Here is a 19,997-nt window from a genome sequence, read left to right on the forward strand (position 1 = left end):
GTTACATGTGGACTGCTAAACTACCCAGAAATTGAAATATAGTTCTCTAAGGGTTTATCATGTTTTTTTTTTAAAGTTATCCGAACAATTGGTGTTACCTATGTACTATTGGAAATAAATAAGACTGTGTGGTTACATGATATGCCCACATAGCTATGGAAAATTATAACAAATTTGAAAAGTGTTTCTTTATAGAAAATATTCCATTCGAATTAGTAAAATTGGTAAAATATTAATAATCTCATTCAATTTCCAGTCCTTTTCAAAAATCGTATTATAACATAATATACGAAGTATAACTTTATGCTATTTATTTACTTTTCATTATACAGTTTCTCATAAAATGTTTTTCCTATACTGAGTACAAACCAATTCTCCAGAAAACTTCCATAGAGCTTACTAAGAGATGCATATCAAATTATTAATAAATGCTCTTTAATAATGAATGCGAACGAAGCCAAAATTAGACGTAACATCCCGAAATAGAATTTAATTACCAAATATATTGATAGATTGATGGTTTCTATAACATGACATGGTGCGGATATATTATTTCCCCTTACCACCTATTAAACACCGTTTTCGGCTTTAGGGAATAACTTCAGAGACGTCGTTAAGTTAGATACAGCAATAAATTATTGCGGCATCACGAAAACAGATGTCCATATTTTGGAAATCGTAAATGGACATTGATCTGCAGTATGTGCTATATTTCCGTATTTAGGGCTACAAGCAATGTTGATGAGGGTGAAACAGGAAGGTGAGAACGTGCGGTGCGGTGGGGTGCGATTTGTGAAAAAAAACCCTTAAGGATCGACGTATCATCTGTAAAGGACAAAGATAAAAAAATAATTTTTCAACGTTCTTTGTTATTACTTGTTATACATAGAATTTAAGTCAAGCCAAAGTGTATCGAGAACAACATTGAATGTTCACTGACCAACTACGAACACTTGTGTACCCATTTGTACTTGTAAATACATAATAGTTCATAGAAGATTGCGAACTTTAAAAAAGTAACAAGGAAGTTAGTATGAGTTTGACAAATGAACATATTCTCATTACAAATCTCTTTTTAGCAAATATATTTAACTTTAAGGTAATACATAAAGCGTTTCTCGTATTTATACGTTGCAAGATCGTTGTTAACCAATTGTCATTCCTTTACATGTCTCTATTTCGCAACTCTCTTGAGAGACACTCAAGGTTCAATAAGACCATAAAAGCCATTCTTTAAAAGTTCGTTAATTGTTTCACTGTTTTTAGTGCCTATACATTATATTATTTAAATTCATTGAATGATTATTGAACATGCAATCTTACGAAATTATTTGGGAAGCATCAAACCATTAACCAAGTGCGTCCCTTTCTTCAAATAATTTAGCAAAGCAATTTAAACGGCTTGGAGGAAAAAGAACTGAAAAGATAGAGTTCATTGGATGCACATATCAATAAAATTGGAGAACACTATCAAGCGGGGTATGGCAACAAATTCAATAAATTCTCATTCAAAACTATCTTCAGAAAGAACTACTCTTAGTTTTATTAATTAAAACGAAATAGTCTGCATCGGACAGCAAAGAGCGATTTCCATCGGTATTTTCTTTATCACACCAACTTTTTGCTAACTAATGATTTTTCAATCTTTCTTCTTTTGAAATGTTTCCATTAATTATCATTATTAAAAATGTTCAAATGTTATAAATGTTCAATTGTATTCCAAACCCCTGATGAGTATGATTTCAGTGTGCCTGCACAAAGTATGTCGTTTATAATTCCAAGTAAATTAAGTTAAAGTCGTAATAAATGTCCAATAATTTATAATTGTATCTGATATTGAAAGTTTGTCTTCTCTCTTTTACAAATATCTTATTATACCAGTTCAGCGTGTAATTTTCAGTTCTTAACTTCCTACCCAAAGAAACAAATGACTCCTTCTTGACATTGAGTGTGTATCCTTTTCTTTAACCCCGATAGAAAATTAATTATCTTAAAGCAATTAGTGATAAAAGGCTTGGCTATCTTAATTTTACATGAAGCATTCTTAGCACACAAACACACATAAACATTTCATGATTATGCTTACACGATATTACAAAACGTAACGGATTTATGTCTTTTCTTCAATGAAATAATTAAAGAAGAGCCAAGGAACGCGGGAAATATGTCTACTATTTCAAAAATTTATGGGATAAGAAGGCTTACAATTGCTCCTTCGTCCGAGTTGCTTTATGCTAACCCATCGAATACCTGATATACTGTAGATTGATTTTTTAACGCATTCGAGTTCTACAGTTTTACTCAGAGCCTTATCACAAAGATTATTGATACCAATTTCCTACTTTTGTCATATTTGAGAAATCAGTGTGTATTGTAAAACTGATAAGCTATTAAAATTGACAATGATCAGTTACGTATTTTCTGTAACAGGGTAATCCATATAGACAAGCCAGTGCAACACCTTTGTCCTAAAAGTAACTGTCATACTGAAAATGGTCCAAAAATGTTTCGTTTTCATTTATTTCAAAATACGCGATCTTTTATTTAAAAGTATTTTTATTTCAAACACTTATAGCTCAAAAACAAATACAAATAAACAAGTCTTCGTCTTTTTTGTAAAGTCTTAAACATTGAAAAGAAAACTGATGTCTAACTGTTTGTATTAATCTGATCATTGAATTAAGGTCTCATTTCTTGCTATATGTATGTTTTTGCAAATAACATTTATTACGTACTAATTTTCGAACAGTAAATACCATTTAATAACATATATTATGGCGTAAAACGTCAATACTAATTCAGAAATAACAAATGAATACTTTGAATTGCATTCGTATATAAGAAAGTGGTTGATTTCAATAAACGGGTTCATGAGTGTTCCAATAAACTTAAAACTTCCAACATATTTGAACTTAAACTAATTTATATAAAAAACAGACATTCCATTAAACCATCTTCAACTTAAAATGATACATAACATAAGAATAAAATATAAAACTTACGACGAATGTGTCAAGATTCCATTCCAAATAAAGAATATTTAAGTTTATTCCTCAACTTTATTCTTGCACATTCATTCATTATTTTCTACATTATCTTATTCTTTACATATTATTTTGCACAGCAATGTTTTCACAATTACTATTTTTCACATGTTCACAAGAAATTTATTTTTCTACTAAAGTTACACGATCTGAAACGAGGCAACGTAATCGGAGACGAGACGCACTGATTGCAAGAATATCGTTGGAAAGACATTGCCTATCAGAGAAAAAGTAATAAAATGGGAGAATTGTCCGTCTACTGCTCTTCTCGGAACAGCCTTAGTGATGTTGATTGGTTGTTGCAATTTGTCTGTAAGAAGTTGCCGACACATGCGTTTTCTCTACCGAAATTAAATTTTAATCCCTAGCGGCTAGATTTATATGGTATTTTGATCCTGGCGTTATCATGGTAGTACTATTATCCTCGTTAAAGACCCATGGCAGCACTATAATTTCCGTTAACCCATGAGCATATTGTGAAAAATGGCCGTTTTCATTGAAAAGTCTCCTGTTACAAGTTCCAACTGCTATAAAACTATGAAAAATGCTGCCATACTGATGGAACTTGGCATTTATGTTGACTGAACCATAACCTTTGTAACAACATGCTCAATCGTAAATTTCCTGTTACCATGGCAATGGGGGGACGTCTCAAAATTGCGAAAAGTCACTATTTTGTATTGTTTTACAACTTCTCAATGCAAAGAGATAGAGTAAAAGGCTTTTCAGCGTTGGTTACAAGTGTCCTTTAGATCGACCTGAGGCCTTTTTTAGCCGGTCACATGACCAAAATTTTCTTGGCGATGAGGGGGACTACCGCCCCCTTCAAAGCCCCCAAACAGAAGGGGGTACATCCTCCTTCTGGCAACCCCCTGATGTATCATTTTCATAGTGGGCCGCGCCGAAAAAGTGGTCACTTTTTTAATAACATTTCTCAAACGAAAAACAGTGTTTGGGGCCTAAATAGGGTATTTTTTCACTGTTTGAGGACTCAAAAAAGGGGGAGGGGACAAAAAAGCCGTCAGAACACGTCTATATGAGGGAAAAGGTAAAAGACCCTGGTAGCACTATTATCTCCATTAAAGGCCCATGGAAGCAATATTATCTGCGTTCAAGGGCCATGGTAGCACATTTATCTCGGTTAAGAAAGGCCATGGTAGCATTATAATTTCCCTTAAAGATCTATGGTAGCATTATTATCTCCGTTAAAGGCCCATGGTAGCATTATGATATCCGTTTAAGGTCTATGGTAGCATTATAATCTCCGTTAACTGTCAATGGTAGCGATCTTATCTCCGTTAAAGGCCCCTAGTAGCATTATAATCTCCGTTAAAGGCCCATGTTAGCATTTTTATCTCTGTTAAAGGCACATGAGGCCATAGAAAAGGAAATATCTTCATGTTTGAAAAGCTTTATTTTTCTAATGCGCAGTTACAGATTCCAAAACAAACGTTAATACAGGCAAAAGCAAATACTACAACAACAGCTTATTTTGTGAGACTTATTGTAATTTAAATAAGTTGGAGGTGACAGTAATTTATGTGATGGAACATTGAAATGAGATATTTGCAGAGTGTTTTTAGAGGTGCATCATAAAGTTATCATCAGAATATGACGGACAGAAATAATTTACGATTGTTTCGAAACAAATATCGTTTTCTTGTCTTAATTAAATTTCAACGTTGTGACCTCGTTAAAATTCGCGAACATACCTTAAGGACGGTGAATATACGCACGTTGTACATAACCGATATCTCGCTAAACCGATTTCGTTATAAACGGTATAAAATGAAGGAAAATAGAAGGGAAACGGTCGGGACACAGCAGAATGTACGTTATAAGCAAACCGATCTCGTTATAAGTGGAGTGGACTATAAAATTACAAGACCAATGATTAGAGATGAAATCTTTGTTAGACTTGCAGCTCTTGCAAACTGATGCAATCATTACATAACTAAACACTAAAACAATGTGCAAATGATAAACAAGTCAATAAACTTCCTTTTGTAATCATTATGTGTTTCAGTTTGACACCAGAAATAACTGCTTATCAGTACGAATAATGATATTGACTTAATTTTAAATTCTTCAAATGAAAACTTTATAGAGGACATTACTTCAAAATACTTCTAAAGTGAACAGTAACTTTTAGTCTCGTATTTTATTCAAATTGTTTTCACACTAAAACGCAAGTTTACAGTTTAAGAAAACGGGAAATATTGACGTCAATTTAACATCATCATCATCATGATTAAGAACGCCCAGAAAAGACCCCGTTAATTAGTTTAAATTAAAGGTGTTGTTGTTTTACTAACTATTTGTATTGCACACAAGTTTTAAATAGTTTATTGATTTAAAATGAAAAAAAAACTTCAAGTCGTTAGAAATTTGATTCAGAGCACTTTTCGCAATGCTCTGTCCATATGATATTGTCAACCCGATAATCGTAATAAACTTCAATTATTGTACTTACATTGGGCGTATGTAATTTCCCCATTTAAATGTAGCCTACAAACAAGATATCCGTACTTTAATAATCTCTCTTTTCCCGAAATATATTTTTAAACACTTTAACGTTTGCTGTTCAATCCAAATTTGCCAAGACAATTCTAAAATAAGCAAAGCCAATCGAAGGGCCTGCCACTGACAGTTTCACAGCCTAGAAACAAAATGTCTGGATTGAAGTATTACTTCACAAGGATCATGTGAAGACACCATCAAGTAACAGACCAGAGAAAAAAGCACTAAAATTAATGAATTGTCAAATTAAAAGTTCCAATCTTTTAGACTATTACTTCTTCTGAGCCAATTCTCTGTTATTGATTGTTTGGCATAAGTCGACTGCAAGGACAAATGAAACACACTTAAACGGAATAAATTCATCACCTGGGGCAAAATATCCAGGAAAGCTATGGAATGACTTTTTGGAAAAAAGTGCTAAGCGTCAATTGGTAGTTTTTTTGTGTAAATTCGCTTATGATAATTTAATTGTGGATCTCAATGAAGATTTCCTTTTTTTATAACAAGTTCTTAATAGATTAAAACAAAACAGAACAGACTTTTGTTTTGACTTGTAAATAGTGCATCATATCTATGATACATTCAATACATTGATCAATTTACATACATAGTGTTTTTTTCATTACCAATATTTAAATTATTAATATATTTAATTAATAACATACTTTAGATACACTGCTGCGTAACAGCCCATGTATTATTTACAAATGTTATTTCAAACCAACAAAACAGATATCACAGTGTTAAGGATAAACGTGTTTGTACGCTGTTATAAATATATATTATATTATACACAATTGTATCGTAAGAAATATACACGTTATATGTATTTTTAAGAGGAAAGCATTAACCAGCGTTTTTCCATTTCTGTCTAATTTAAGCCATGTCGAGGTTCGATTGCAATATGTTCATTTAGCTATTCTTAGTACATTTCAATTAAAGCGATTCCTTCAGTTAAAGTTAAGCATACTCGCAATGTTGAATGACATTTTCCAGTTAAGTATTAATTAAGCGGAGTCAATGGTATCTTATTGCTTTACTTTCATTTAGCTAGCCTAAGAACAGTTCAGTTATAGCGATTCCGTTAGCGCAGATTAGAATATTTAAAGTGTTGAATAACCAACACGTCAGTTTGAATGTTTGATGAAAAGATTAGAAATTCTATGTTAAACAATTAAACGATTATTCAACAATTAAACGACAATTCGCGTTATTATTTAATGTTAAATCCATGTTTATACATGGCGGCAATTATCCTATTTTAGCGCAAATTACGCATTCAACAAACACATGAAATCACATCGTCAACTTCGTACAATAACTGCATGACTGCAGTTAAATTTACAAGCACTTATTACATTATGGCACTAATTCTTCAAATGAGGAGCAATAAAATAATTATTATGGACTTATTCATCTTTTAATCCAGACAAAACTATTCCTAATTTTAGGAAACAATTCAAAATAAGTTCAGACTAATTGGCGGACAGTGCAAACCATGATCTTGGTCTGTACTAGTTGCATGTTCAAAATAAATCCCCTTTTATAGTCAAATAATTTTTTGTAGTATGATATATTATAAAACAAATATCAGTGCGATTCTTTAGTGTACTTTCAAATATGTAATAAAATGAAAAGATGAAACATGAGAAAAATTAAATATTAATATTATAATTAACACACTTTTATCATGTTTATCAATTGATCAATTATATATTTTATAGTGTAAATAATTGTACGATCAATTCCGGCATGAGTGTATTTATAGCAAAAGCTATGCCATGTTGTTTCATGAATAATTGTTATTTTATGTCATGTTATTTTATATTTTGTTATTTTGTGTTTTGTTTTTATGCAATATTATTGTTTTGCCATGCTTATGTAATTTAGTCATGTTAAATCTTGTTATTTTATTACTGGATAGTGTATGCGCGAAAAAGTAAAAGTAAAAAGTATATTGTCGGTCTGACATATTTTTGTCAGGAAAATGATTGCTTCTCATAAATACATTTCATTTGCAATTCTACTGCTTGTACCTGTAGACTAGCCAAGAATATGATATTGGGGTTGCATCAATTTTTTATAGATTTATCACCGGGATTACTTCTATAAACCACCTGTACCTTTCCATCTAAACAGAATTTGACTGCGTCCAGTTCAACAGTTTCAATTTACAAAATGTACAGAAACCGTTATAGATAATTTATATTGTTCTTTTTCAATCACGTTTTCCATAACTAGGATTATAATCGAAACTTAATGTGTCTTCATAGAAAAACGCGCATTTTGTGTTTAGGTACAATATATGATTCTATACTTTCATTTCTTTGATAATTTATCAAAATAAAATATAAAATTTAAAACGAAAACAAAAACCAAAGAAAAACTCAAATCAACATTGTCGACAACCACAATATACATACTTCAACCCTTCTTTAAAACACCCCTTCCATTAATGAAAATATGAATAAAAAAACAACACCAAAAAAAAACCCCCAAAAAAACAAACAAACAAACACGACCAGAATAAAAAACGTTTTATAATTTACATGCAATAATTGTGGCTAAACGAAATATTTAATGACTATATCTAACCAATGTCTCAACTCGTTTTTATTTCTCATTTTTTCATTAGTTTAACACTGTTCAATACAGCGGATGTAGTACATTGTATGCAATAGCACGAATCCTGAATAAAGAAATGACCGCAATCACTGATATCTAATATGATTAATTAGCAATCATCATTGATGGACAGGACCAAATGGACGCGCTTATGCGCATTTTATACATTGAATATCACCGTTGTTTCCTCGTGCGAAGTATTACTCAATAATTTATCGCAAGACTAAAATATTCGAGGATTACCCAGGTACCAAATACTTAATTGCTGGTTATACAGCAATATTGGGTCTAAGGTCATAAAGAATTTTTGTAAGTTAAAACTCACATATCAGGATATTTAATTGGTCATTTACTACAATGTATATTGACCAATAAATATCCTGAGATTCGAGACAGAACTAAAAAATTATAACATCGAAATTTGGCGTAAGATACATGCACAAAGTCATTGCTACTTTTGACAAATATGTTGTTTTCATTTAACATTCAGTTACATTAAATATCACTTTTTAATCAACACTCGTTGGTGATATGTACATAGATAAATATTTCGTACACCATAGTTTTTAAACCGTTAAATAAGTACAAATATATTTTAACTATAACATGTAAAGTTTTATTTATCAGATCAGATGATAAGTAGAGTGTATATTGTTAACCTACATATAAGACAAATGCTGTTATAATATAAATGATGACACCTTCTTAACTGCCATACTGCACGAAAGAACATGCTGATACGGCTTTATACTGGTGCCAATCCAAGGCTAGTCATTTTTGGTTCCGACAGGGTGTCGAATGTTTCTAAGTGGTGTCAAAGGTTAATATCATTCAGATCAAACAGATTAAGTGTTAAATGTTGGTTTAAACAAGTATTCAAATACACAGCAAAACATTTAAAAATCTAACTGATAACACTGTCAAGAAATAAATCAAAAAATATTATTTATTAACTTTCCATGCTTACCTGCTTAATAGTTGCTGTTTTTAATTCCTTAATTTAACCACTTCTGATTTCTTTATTATCCGATGTGGTAATTTAAAATGTGTTTTATGTTATATTTTCCAAGATCAAAGAGGTAACAGTAATCTAAAACGATATTATAATCAATCAAAACATACTCCAAATTTACTATCTATCTAACGTCTTCTAATTACAATATTTTTTTCGTTCTAATAAAATATTATATAGCAATATCCGCTTTCATTTATTATTGTAAAACACATTAAAAATCACGTACATCCAATATTGTTACAATATTAAAATGCGTTGGTACAAAGTGTTCCGCGCAGTCAGGTTGAATCGCATCTGAGGTCGGTTAATCCGCATCAAATTAATTAGATATGACTCGGCTTTATCAGTCGTTACACCTTTGGTTAGCTGTTTATGAATAACTTGCAATTCTTTCTGTATTAGACGACTATCAAGTGTGTCATTTAGGACCACCATTTGTCTCTTGTTGTTAAAGTTATATTGTTTATTGGTGACATTTTGAGATACAATCACACGTAAGATGCTACGCTACCTGATTTTTTGTTAAGTTCCCGGAGCCATTGATCCACGGTGGAATTCGCATGACATGTGCGGTATGCATATGTGCATTCTAGACCGTAAAAAATGCATGGGCGATGCCATATGACTGTCTATGTAGGCTACACTGTAAACAAATGCAAATTGCGCATCTTTTTGTTCTGTAATTGTCTAGCAAAATAATATGGTAAAATGAACTATATTATAGTGTTGTTCTTTACACTTGTAAATATGATCAACAAGTTAATTGATCTTTTCAGCATATTAATATTCTCGTCGCCTATCAAATGATGGAGGCTGTTACAATATAAGCATTGAAGAAAACATGGAGAATAATAACACCTAGTTTTACACATGAATTCGTACAAAGATACCTTTGTTATGTTAAATAAATGGTTAAGCGCTGACAAATTTGTCGGTGAACAATTTCCTAAATTTTCAACCAATCTATATTGAATTAAGACTTATGCGAAAGACAATTCAAAAGGGACATTTTAAGCAAAAAAAAAGAATAAATAGAGGATATTCAAGTTTTTTCTATAAATACATGATTTATTTTCATCGAGTGGTATGAAAATAAATATTTCATGAGTGGCGGTAGCCACGAGTGAAATATGGTAATTTTCATGCCACAAGATGAAAATAAATCATGTATTTATAGAAAAAACTTGAATTTTCTGTTTATTATATTCAGGACATTAAAATTTGCAAGACTTTCCCTTAAATTTTGAGTACTGGCAGAATTTAAAAGAAAGTAGTGCGGCAAGACACCAGTGAAAATACGGAAAATATGTTTCACTGCAGTGAAAAATAAATTTTTACAGTGAAAATACGGAAAATGAAAATACGCAATTTATTTCGTCAATATTTCTCAATATTTCATTTAAAAGTATATTATAAATGTCAATAGTACTGTAGTAATATAATTTCTCAGGAATTACGTCACAACTTAATATCGATATAAACACATCATATTGTGGGAGTGTAATCATGAGTATGAAAGATCATCCAATATAATAAGTATAAAAACGCTAAAATATGACGTTCTCTTGAGGAAACAGATAAGCGCTTCAAGCGGAAATTACAAGAGGTGTGATTCCAACCTAGCCTTAAATAATCGGTAATGGTGCATATTATAAAATTAATGTATTTCACGTAGAATATTTATCTAATTTTAGTGCATTTGTCATAGATAAATGTGCTATTATTAAAACAGAAAATGTCAAATGTCAATTACATATCTACATTTTAAAGGACTCCACTTATACAGGAATGGAAATATTTTTTTCCAGATATATCTCATTTGAAGAAGATTTATGTACGTATTATTTACTTGTGTGCAAAATATCTGATAAGTTGATCATTTTGTTTTTCCAAACTAATAAATTTTAGTGTGCAAAATAAACTGAAAATGAAACTATTTGAACTCAATTCGCATAAAATATCGATTTTCAAATACATTCTGAGTATATATCTTTCTTACCTTTTAAAGTGCTCCAGTTTATCTGTGTAAAATTATTTTTGGCTTTTGGACCTTAGTGGAACACTTTGAATTATTATTAATGTATTATTACCATCCGAGATATTTGTACGGAATGTAAATTAGCATATGAGATTATGAGAGGCACATATATTTTAATGAAACATTTAAATAAAATATCAATTTTAAAACAACAAAAAACCACATTATTAATCACAATAAACCATTATTGAGCAACGTCACCCAAATGCAAAAATTGAATATAAATTTGAAAATTAATGTACATTCATAATTATATATTTGTGAGTGACATATTTTTCCTTTTTGAATCTTTATTTAAATTTGGTACCAGTGTAATCATTTAATTGTTTTTATTTATTTTTAAACATTGAAAAATATATATGCCCAACAAAAACATTTCATAAAGAGAAAAAATTTGTTAAATAAAATATGTATCAACTAAAGTTCAACAACGTCATTATCTAAGAAAACAAGATGTCAAAACATTTCGTGAAACTCCGTTTCTAAACGTTTTTAATACACTAATTGTACTCAATGTATAGAAATCTAAGTTTTAATCCAATATATCTAATTAAATTTACAAAACTCTCGGAAGAAATAAGCTCTTTTCTTCATTTTACACGTCGTGCAAAAGTAGATCAAATTGCTGTAAGTAGGAAACAGGAGATGACGTAGAAAGAGGCCAATGCTACTTTCCAGTGATGCCTAGAATTGCCTTTTAAATCAGAGTTTCGTTCATGTTGATAACTAGATTTAGCATTTAACGGCCCGTCATGTCTCCAACTGATATTAATTTGAGTCATCAATGTATTTTTTTTAGTTTTAATGTCCCGTCAGAATTTCCGAAGAGGAACTTACTGGCCATTGCGTTGAACCATCTACATGTATTACTTTATGCTGTTTGAAAAGGTATTTCGTACGTCGTATGTAAGTCAAAATACACATTTGTTTACAATTTTCTACACTGTTTTATGAAATTGACATTTAGCTCTACATAACTTAAAGGCATCTAATATGTCATGTCCATCATTATCAAACACATGCTTGCAATTTCTCTAAAAATTAGAAAATATTCATTTCTGAGGCATAATATGCCTTTGCATTAAGAATTTGTCCTTTTTTGTTAAAAATATGTTGGTTAAATAATAGATGATATTGTGTTATATTTTGTACTGGACGATGACACCATGTAAACAATATGTTAATGACATTTAAAAGATAAAAATAACGGCCTTTCATTTGTTGTTCATTTATAATGGTTGTAACACAACCGGTCACATTAGCTAGTGCTGATAATTTGAGTAATCCTTATATTTTGAATAACTCGAACGCGAACGACATAACATATAATATAATATTTTCAAACATATTCAGAGCATTTGTCGATAGTAGTTTCAATAAAAAGAAGTCGAATTATGTAACTTCTAAAATAGCAAAAGTACATCGTTTGTAATTTTATACATCTGCGCAAGTTTCTACATTCTATATGAAAAGCCATGTCATGGCATGTATACTCTAAGCCCTGCTTTAACCGATGTTGGGGAGGGGTTGGACGTTACCATTAGCTCTCGCGTATCACTAACAAGCTTAAATAGGCTTAATCAAACCGAGCAGAATTAAACAATGATATTAAACATTGCAATGTGTAATAATCTCGCCCATTTATGACGCTTGCGTTTAGGTGTTTTTATAAATTACATAAAAGCGTTATATCCTGTATATTGATGTTTCATTTATAAGTGATTCGTTATGTAATAAAAGTGAAAAGGCAACAACAAAAAACAAACAACGACAAAAACAATAACTTCCCCCAAATAATAAATGAATAATCATAATATTTAATAATAAAAATAATAACAACCCAAACAACAACAACCTTTAAAGTGGCAGCCTGACCGAGTGGTTATCGCGTCGAACTAGTAATCTAATCATCCCCAGTTGCATGGGTTCAAACCCCGTCAGTGGCAAGTCTTTGTTTCCTTGAGCAATGCTCAGTTGGTTCCAGGAACGGATTCGAAAGTGTGTCTATAAGCTTGCAGCTTCCTACACATTCGGACCAAAATAAATTCTGTATAAACCAAGTTCAGAAGAAAAAAACATGTGCCTCGAAAATAGACAAAAATAAATATGCGGTTTCTTCACGTCAGAATTGATAAGAAATTTTGAAAAGGGAATATTGCATGACCAAAAGACCATCTGTTTCGAAAAATCAAATCAAACAACTAATGTTCGGCCCGTAGGGGAGATATCAACATTTTATTACCCGTAACCAATTCAAATAACAACCGCATCTCAATAAAACAGTGTACTGCACAGTGCGGATTTCTACATGCATCCGTTTAATTCAATAACGATCTTAAGTGTTTTTTGAGATATTTGCCCGACGTTATATTTATAATATGGAATCCGAAACATGATGATTTGAAGAATCTGGTTAAAAATATCTCGATATAAAGTAAATCCTTGTTGCAATACTTCATTATAATTGTTATCCATATTTTTAGCATTTTTCTGTACCTAATATTTTGTTAAATGCCCAAATTAGAAATGTTTCAGAAATGCTTTTTTTCAAAAGTTTATTTTTGGATTTTTGTTTACTTTATTGTATCCAAAAAGTTACTCATTGGGCAATTGTGTTGCTTACTGGCAATAAGTACAGTTACAATGCATAAGTATGGAAGTCAAAACACTAGTTTTTTTACTCTTGCTTTCCTACTTTTCAGACAAATTATTTCACATTTATCGCCTCTTTCTTAAGGTTACAAGAAACTAACATTCTCTAAAACCATACTTTAAACACTATACGTAATTTATGTTTGCCCTTTCTTAAAAAGTATAACTAATTCGTTTCTGAGGCTTAATGTGCCTTTTAAAACACAAGTCATATAAACTAATCAAAATACATTTTGTTTTTAGTTTTGTTTCAACTAAACAAATCTTATATTACAATGTATTGTATGCATTTCATTTTGCATCGACACAAATATGTAAAAAGGTGGATGCATTTTTCTAAATCGTTACTTTGATTTTGTCTGTGTGGTTCAATAAGACAACTTTAAGTTTCCCTGACAAAATGTCAGTATGATGAGAATATACACGATGCGTGCTAATGTGTTAATACATACAATAAAATACTGATTGCTTATTAAAAGAAAGCAATAAAGATGCTACATGTAAAAGGACAATGTCAGGTTCTCATGATCTCTTAATAAGATGTATTTGATGAGTAGTACAAGAGACGGACATGTACGGATAAAGAAGGGATGGGGGTTTGGAGATTGGAATTGAATAGTATGTTTAACCATTCTCAGATTTGTATATCAACTTTTGTTTTTGTAGTGAAATCACACAAACACTGTCTAGTAAACATCGCGCAAATGTTTGACGTGTGGCCTTATCCAACACCCGTGAAAACTAATAAAATTTCAAACTTATTCTTGAATATACAGGACTCATTGACGAAACTTTACACCCTATTTCTAGGAAAACATCCCGGACTCGCACCTGACGAGCATATATGGAATGCAGAAGATGACTAACCATTTGATATTTAGATTTAATAGAAGAATATAAAGTCACCATGGAGGAAGGCATAGAATTCCTCAAAAGACATGTTTCGGAGAAGATTGGGGTATATGAAAATATGAAAAGTGACAGCATGATGCAATCGTCTCAACGACTTGAATAGCATACTAGAAATTGCTTTGTCTTAAAACTAGACTTAAATGAATCATACCAATATTCGGTATCAGACGGACGCTGGAAATGACACATCTTCTGGCAACTAAAAGTTATAAAACAAATCATCTGTAAATTTCAATGGGCGGCTGTCTGTTGCTCTCATTTAACGGAGCGCATGCGTCATTCTCTAAAACAGAAAAATATTCCAATTTGTATTGACTTAATGTATTATTTAAAGACTCGTCACTCGATTTATATTCTATGTTTATTTGGATGCGGATATATGGAAGTTTACTAATAGAATGTTTTGTCGAGGATGGTGATATGATAATGTTAAAGCGGTACGTAAATTGATTTAAATTTGTCACTGTATGTACTAGTGATATGCCTAGTTCTAAATTCAACGCCAATGCAAGCCCACAGATTAATACTAAATTTCATGAAAAGTTTGAAAAAGTCTTTAAAGATGAAATATTATGAATGAAACAGAGGAAGTCATGTACACATTGCAAACAACACTTACAATTAAAATAATTAACTAACACTTAAATGACGAAAAGGGTAAAATGAAGCGAAACTAGAAATATGTTGATAAATGTCGCGATTAACACCAGACTTATTAACTTAATCCTGATTTCCTTTCTTTAAAACATTGTGATAAATACATAAATCGCAAAAAACATCTGAATAATAAGTTGAATGTTAAATATTTTCACATTTCTTAAAGTTCTTTTACAAAAAGTAAATTTATCCCAAGATTGATTTTCCCGGAATATGTTAGCCTATCTGTAGGTATACTGCTTTAAAATTATGGTAAAATTGGAGCCACTAATGTGTCGACTAACATGACAAAAACTAAGATGCCGCAGGTTTCAGTCATTTTCAATTGTTCAGATTATTTATTCAAAACATCCAAACGCAATCTGAAAAGATTTAAAATGGCGTCTCACAAGGCAAGATACTTGACATGTAGTTTTATATACATTTTAATAACATTAACAGAATAGAAAAAAATACATATTAAATCACTGTTACATGTAGAAAGCTTAACTACCCAAGCATTGAAATATAGTTCTCTAAGGCGTTTTATGTTCTTTTTAAAGTCATTCGAACAATTGGTGTTACTTGTATAATACTGTAATGAAATAAGGTTGTGCAGGATAAGGTTACAAGATATGCCCACATAATTCTGGAAAAGTATTACACATTTTACAAGTATTCATTTAAAGCTAGTATTTCTTTCCAATTACTAATGAGTAAAATATATATAATCTAATTCAATTTTCATTCCTTTTCAAAAACAATTTTATATTATCATATACGAAGTATGATTTATAACTGTTATTTACTTTTCATTATACAGTTCTTCATAAAAAGCTTTTCCTATATTGAGTACATACCACTTCTTCAGGAAAATATCCGCAGAGCTTACAGAGAAGATGCATTTCAAATTATTAATAAATGCCTCTTAATAATGCATGCGAACGAAGCCAAAATTAGACGTAACATCCCGAAAAAGAATATAATACCAAATATTTTGATAGATTGATGGTTTCTATAACATGACATGGTGCGGATATATTATTTCCCCTTAGCACCTATTAAACACCGTTTTCGGCTTTAGGGAATAGCTTCAGAGACGTCGTAAAGTGAGATACAGTAATAAATTGCTCCGGTATCACGAAAACAGATATCCATATTTTGGTAATCGTAAATGAACATTGATCTGCAATATATGCTTTATGTCCGTACTTAAGACGGCAAGCAATTTTAAGGAGAGGAGAGGAGGATAATGGGTGCATTGGGGTCACACGGTGGGGTTCGATGCTTCATTTGTATAAGATTAAGATCGAAAATTGATTTTACAGTTTTTCATTTCTTATTACTTGTTATGCATAAAATCAAGAAAAACTTCACTTAATGGAATACTAGTATTCATTGATAAACTTCGAACAACTTTGTACAGACTTGTACGTGTAAATACATCATTTTAATAAAATTGCAAAAACTCAAAAAGTAACAAGGAAGTTAGTATGATTTTGACAAATGAACATATACCCATCACCAATCACTTTTTAGCAAATATGATTTAACTTAAAGGGAATACATAAAGCGTTTCTTTGTATTATTTATACGTAACAAGATGGTTGTTGACTAATCGTCATCTCTTTATCTGTCTATCTCTATTTCTTTACAAACTCTTTGCAACTCTTGTAGACGCTCGAGCGTCAAAGAGATCGCTAAAGCCATTCTTGACATGTGCCCTTTATTGTTTGAATGTTTTTAGTGCATATACATTGTATTATTTTAATTCATCTGAATAATTATTGAACATGCAGTCTTACGAAATAATTTGGGAAGCATCAAATCATTAACCAAGTGCTTCTCATTCTTAATAAATTTAACGAAACAGTTTAAACGGCTTGGATGAGAAAGAACTGTAAAGCTAGAGTTCATTGGATGCACATGTCAAGAAATTTGGAGATCTATCAAGCAAAGAAAGGCTATTAACTCAATAAATTCTCATTCAAAACTATCTTCAGAAAGAATTGCTTTAAATTGTATTATTATCATTATTAAAAATGTTCAAATGTTATAAATGTTCTTTCTAAAAGATTTAATTGTATTCGAACCGCTGAGTATGATTTCAATGTACCTGTTCAAAGTGCTCACTTTAATTATTCCGTTTACACTTCCTACACAATGAAGTTAAAATGATGGTAGCCAATCGTAATAAATGTCCAATATTTAATAATTGTAGTTGAAATTAAAAGTTTGTCTTCTCTTTTTTACAACTCTCTTATTATATACCATTTCAGCAAGTAATTTTCAGTTCTTAACTTCCTTCAAGTTTCAAGTTTTATTAAATATATCTCAGAAACATATCACCCCTTCTTAAAATTGAGTCTGTATCCTTTTCTCGAACACCAATAAAAAGTTAATTATCTAAAACAAATTAGCGATAAAGGCTTGGCTATATGTAATTTTACATGAGGCATTCTTAGCACACAAACACACATAAACATTTCATGATTATGTTTACACGATATTACAAAACGTGACGGATTTATGTCTCTTCTTCAATGAAATAATTAAAGAAGAGCCTAGGAACGCGGAAAATATGTCTACTATTTCAAGAATTTATAACTTCTTCGTCCAGTTTGCTTTTTGCTAACCCATCGAATACTTGATATACTGTAGATTGATTTTTAACGCATTCGAGTTCTGAAGTTTAACTTAGAGCCTTATCAAAAAGATTATTGCTACGAATTTCCTACTTCTGTCATATTTGAGAAAGCAGTGTTTATTGTAAAACTGATGAGCCTATCAAAATTAACAATGATCAGTTACGCATTCTGTAACAGAGAGTAATTCATATAGACAAGCCAGTGCAACACGTTTGTCCTAAAAGTAACTGACATGCTAAAAATGGTCCAAAAATGTTTCGCGTCATTTATTTAAAAAAAAACGTATACTTTTATTTAAAAGTACTTTTATTTCAAACACTTATAGCTCCAAAACAAATACAAATGTTCAAGTCTTCGTCTAATTTGTAAAGTCTTAAAAATTGAAAAGAAAACTGATGTCTAACTGTTTGTATTAATCTGATCATTGAATTAAGGTCTTATTTCTTGCTATATGTACGTTTTTGCAAATAATATTTATTATTAAATTTTACCCATGAATTATGGTGCTATATCAGTCAAATATATTTCATATAATGAAATTAAATAAGAAGGTTTTTCGTGAAATATGGTATATATTTTCACTCAACATGATAAAATGCCACATAAATTCCATATTTCACTCAAACGAAAAAATATCCTCTTATTACTTACTAATTTTCGAACAGTAAATACCATTTAATAACATATATTATGGCGTAAAACGACAACACTAATTCAGAAATTACAAATAAAAACTTTGAATTGCATTCGTATATAAGTAAGTGATTGGTTTCAATAAACCGGTTCAAGAGTCTTTCAATAAACTTAAAGTTTCCAACATAATTGAACTTTAACTAATTTGTATGAACTATAGAAAATAGAAAACGGACATGTCATTAAACCATCTTCAACTTAAAATGAAACATAACACAATAATAAAATATAAAACTTACGATGAATGTGTCAAGATTCCATTCCCAATAAAGAATTTTTAAGTTTATTTCACAACTTTATTCTTGCACATTCATTTATTATTTTCTATATTATCCTATTCTTTACAATTTGTTTGCACAGCAATATTTTCACAATTACTATTTTTCACATGTTCACAGGAAATTTCTTTTTTTTTGTAAACATACAATACTAAAGTTACACGATCTGAAACGAAGTAAAGTAATCGGAGACGAGACGCACTGATTGCAAGAATATTGTTCGAAAGACATTGCCTATCAGAGAATAATAATAACTGTCATATTTTGCGGTTCGGATGGGCGGGTGACCGAAGGACGGATATTCCCATCCGAACCGCAAACATATGTCAGATATTTTTTCTTGCATATTCTACCATATTCCATTATATTTTAAATTCTTTATCTTTAATTTCAATAGCAATTCGTAAGTACTTTCTTACAACAGCGTATGAATTTCAACTTCATTCATAACGGCAAAATGACGTCATCCTGAGCGTGCCATTGTACAGCACGCGACTCATCTGGCACCCCCCATGCCAGATGAAATTTCCGGCATGGGTAAAAGTCACGGAAAACGCCAGTCTGCTATGCAAGAAAAAGTAATAAAATGAGAGAATTGTCCATTAAAGTATCCGGTCTACTGCTCTTCTCGGTACAGCCTAAGTGATGTTGATTGGTTGTTGTAATTTGTCTGTTAGAAGTTGCCGACACATGCGTTTTCTCTCCCGAAATTAATTAATCCCTAGCGGCTAGATTTATATGGCATTTAGATCCTGGTGTTAGCATGGTAGTACTATTATCTCCGTTAAAGGCCCATGCTAGCAATAACATTTCCGTTAAAGGCCCATGATAGCAATATTATCTCCGTTAAAGGCCCATGGTAGCATTATAATCTCTGTAAAAGGCCCATGGTAGCATTATAATCTCCGTTAAAGGTCCATGGTAGCACTATTATCT

The 19,997-nt window shown here is 31.1% G+C and overlaps 1 protein-coding gene across 4 annotated transcripts in view; it reads right to left on the reverse strand.

Annotated features, from left to right (window-relative positions):
- LOC132728005 (cholinesterase 1-like) overlaps nt 1-19,997 on the reverse strand; it is a 52,272-nt gene that overhangs the window by 12,364 nt on the left and 19,911 nt on the right. Inside the window, exon 1 of one of the 4 annotated variants that reach the window (XM_060713619.1) lies at nt 9,157-9,479. The exons of 2 other annotated variants lie outside the window; for them this stretch is intronic. The gene's annotated coding sequence lies outside the window, so the exon portion shown is untranslated. Of the gene's footprint in view, nt 1-3,002; nt 3,122-9,156; nt 9,480-19,997 lie in introns of those variants that run through there. One more of the 4 variants, XM_060713641.1, reaches the window with a different exon arrangement.

The sequence above is a fragment of the Ruditapes philippinarum genome, unplaced genomic scaffold (assembly GCF_026571515.1).
Source record: "Ruditapes philippinarum isolate M1 unplaced genomic scaffold, ASM2657151v2 ctg6313_1_1_1_1, whole genome shotgun sequence".
NCBI classification, from domain to species: Eukaryota; Metazoa; Mollusca; class Bivalvia; order Venerida; family Veneridae; genus Ruditapes; species Ruditapes philippinarum.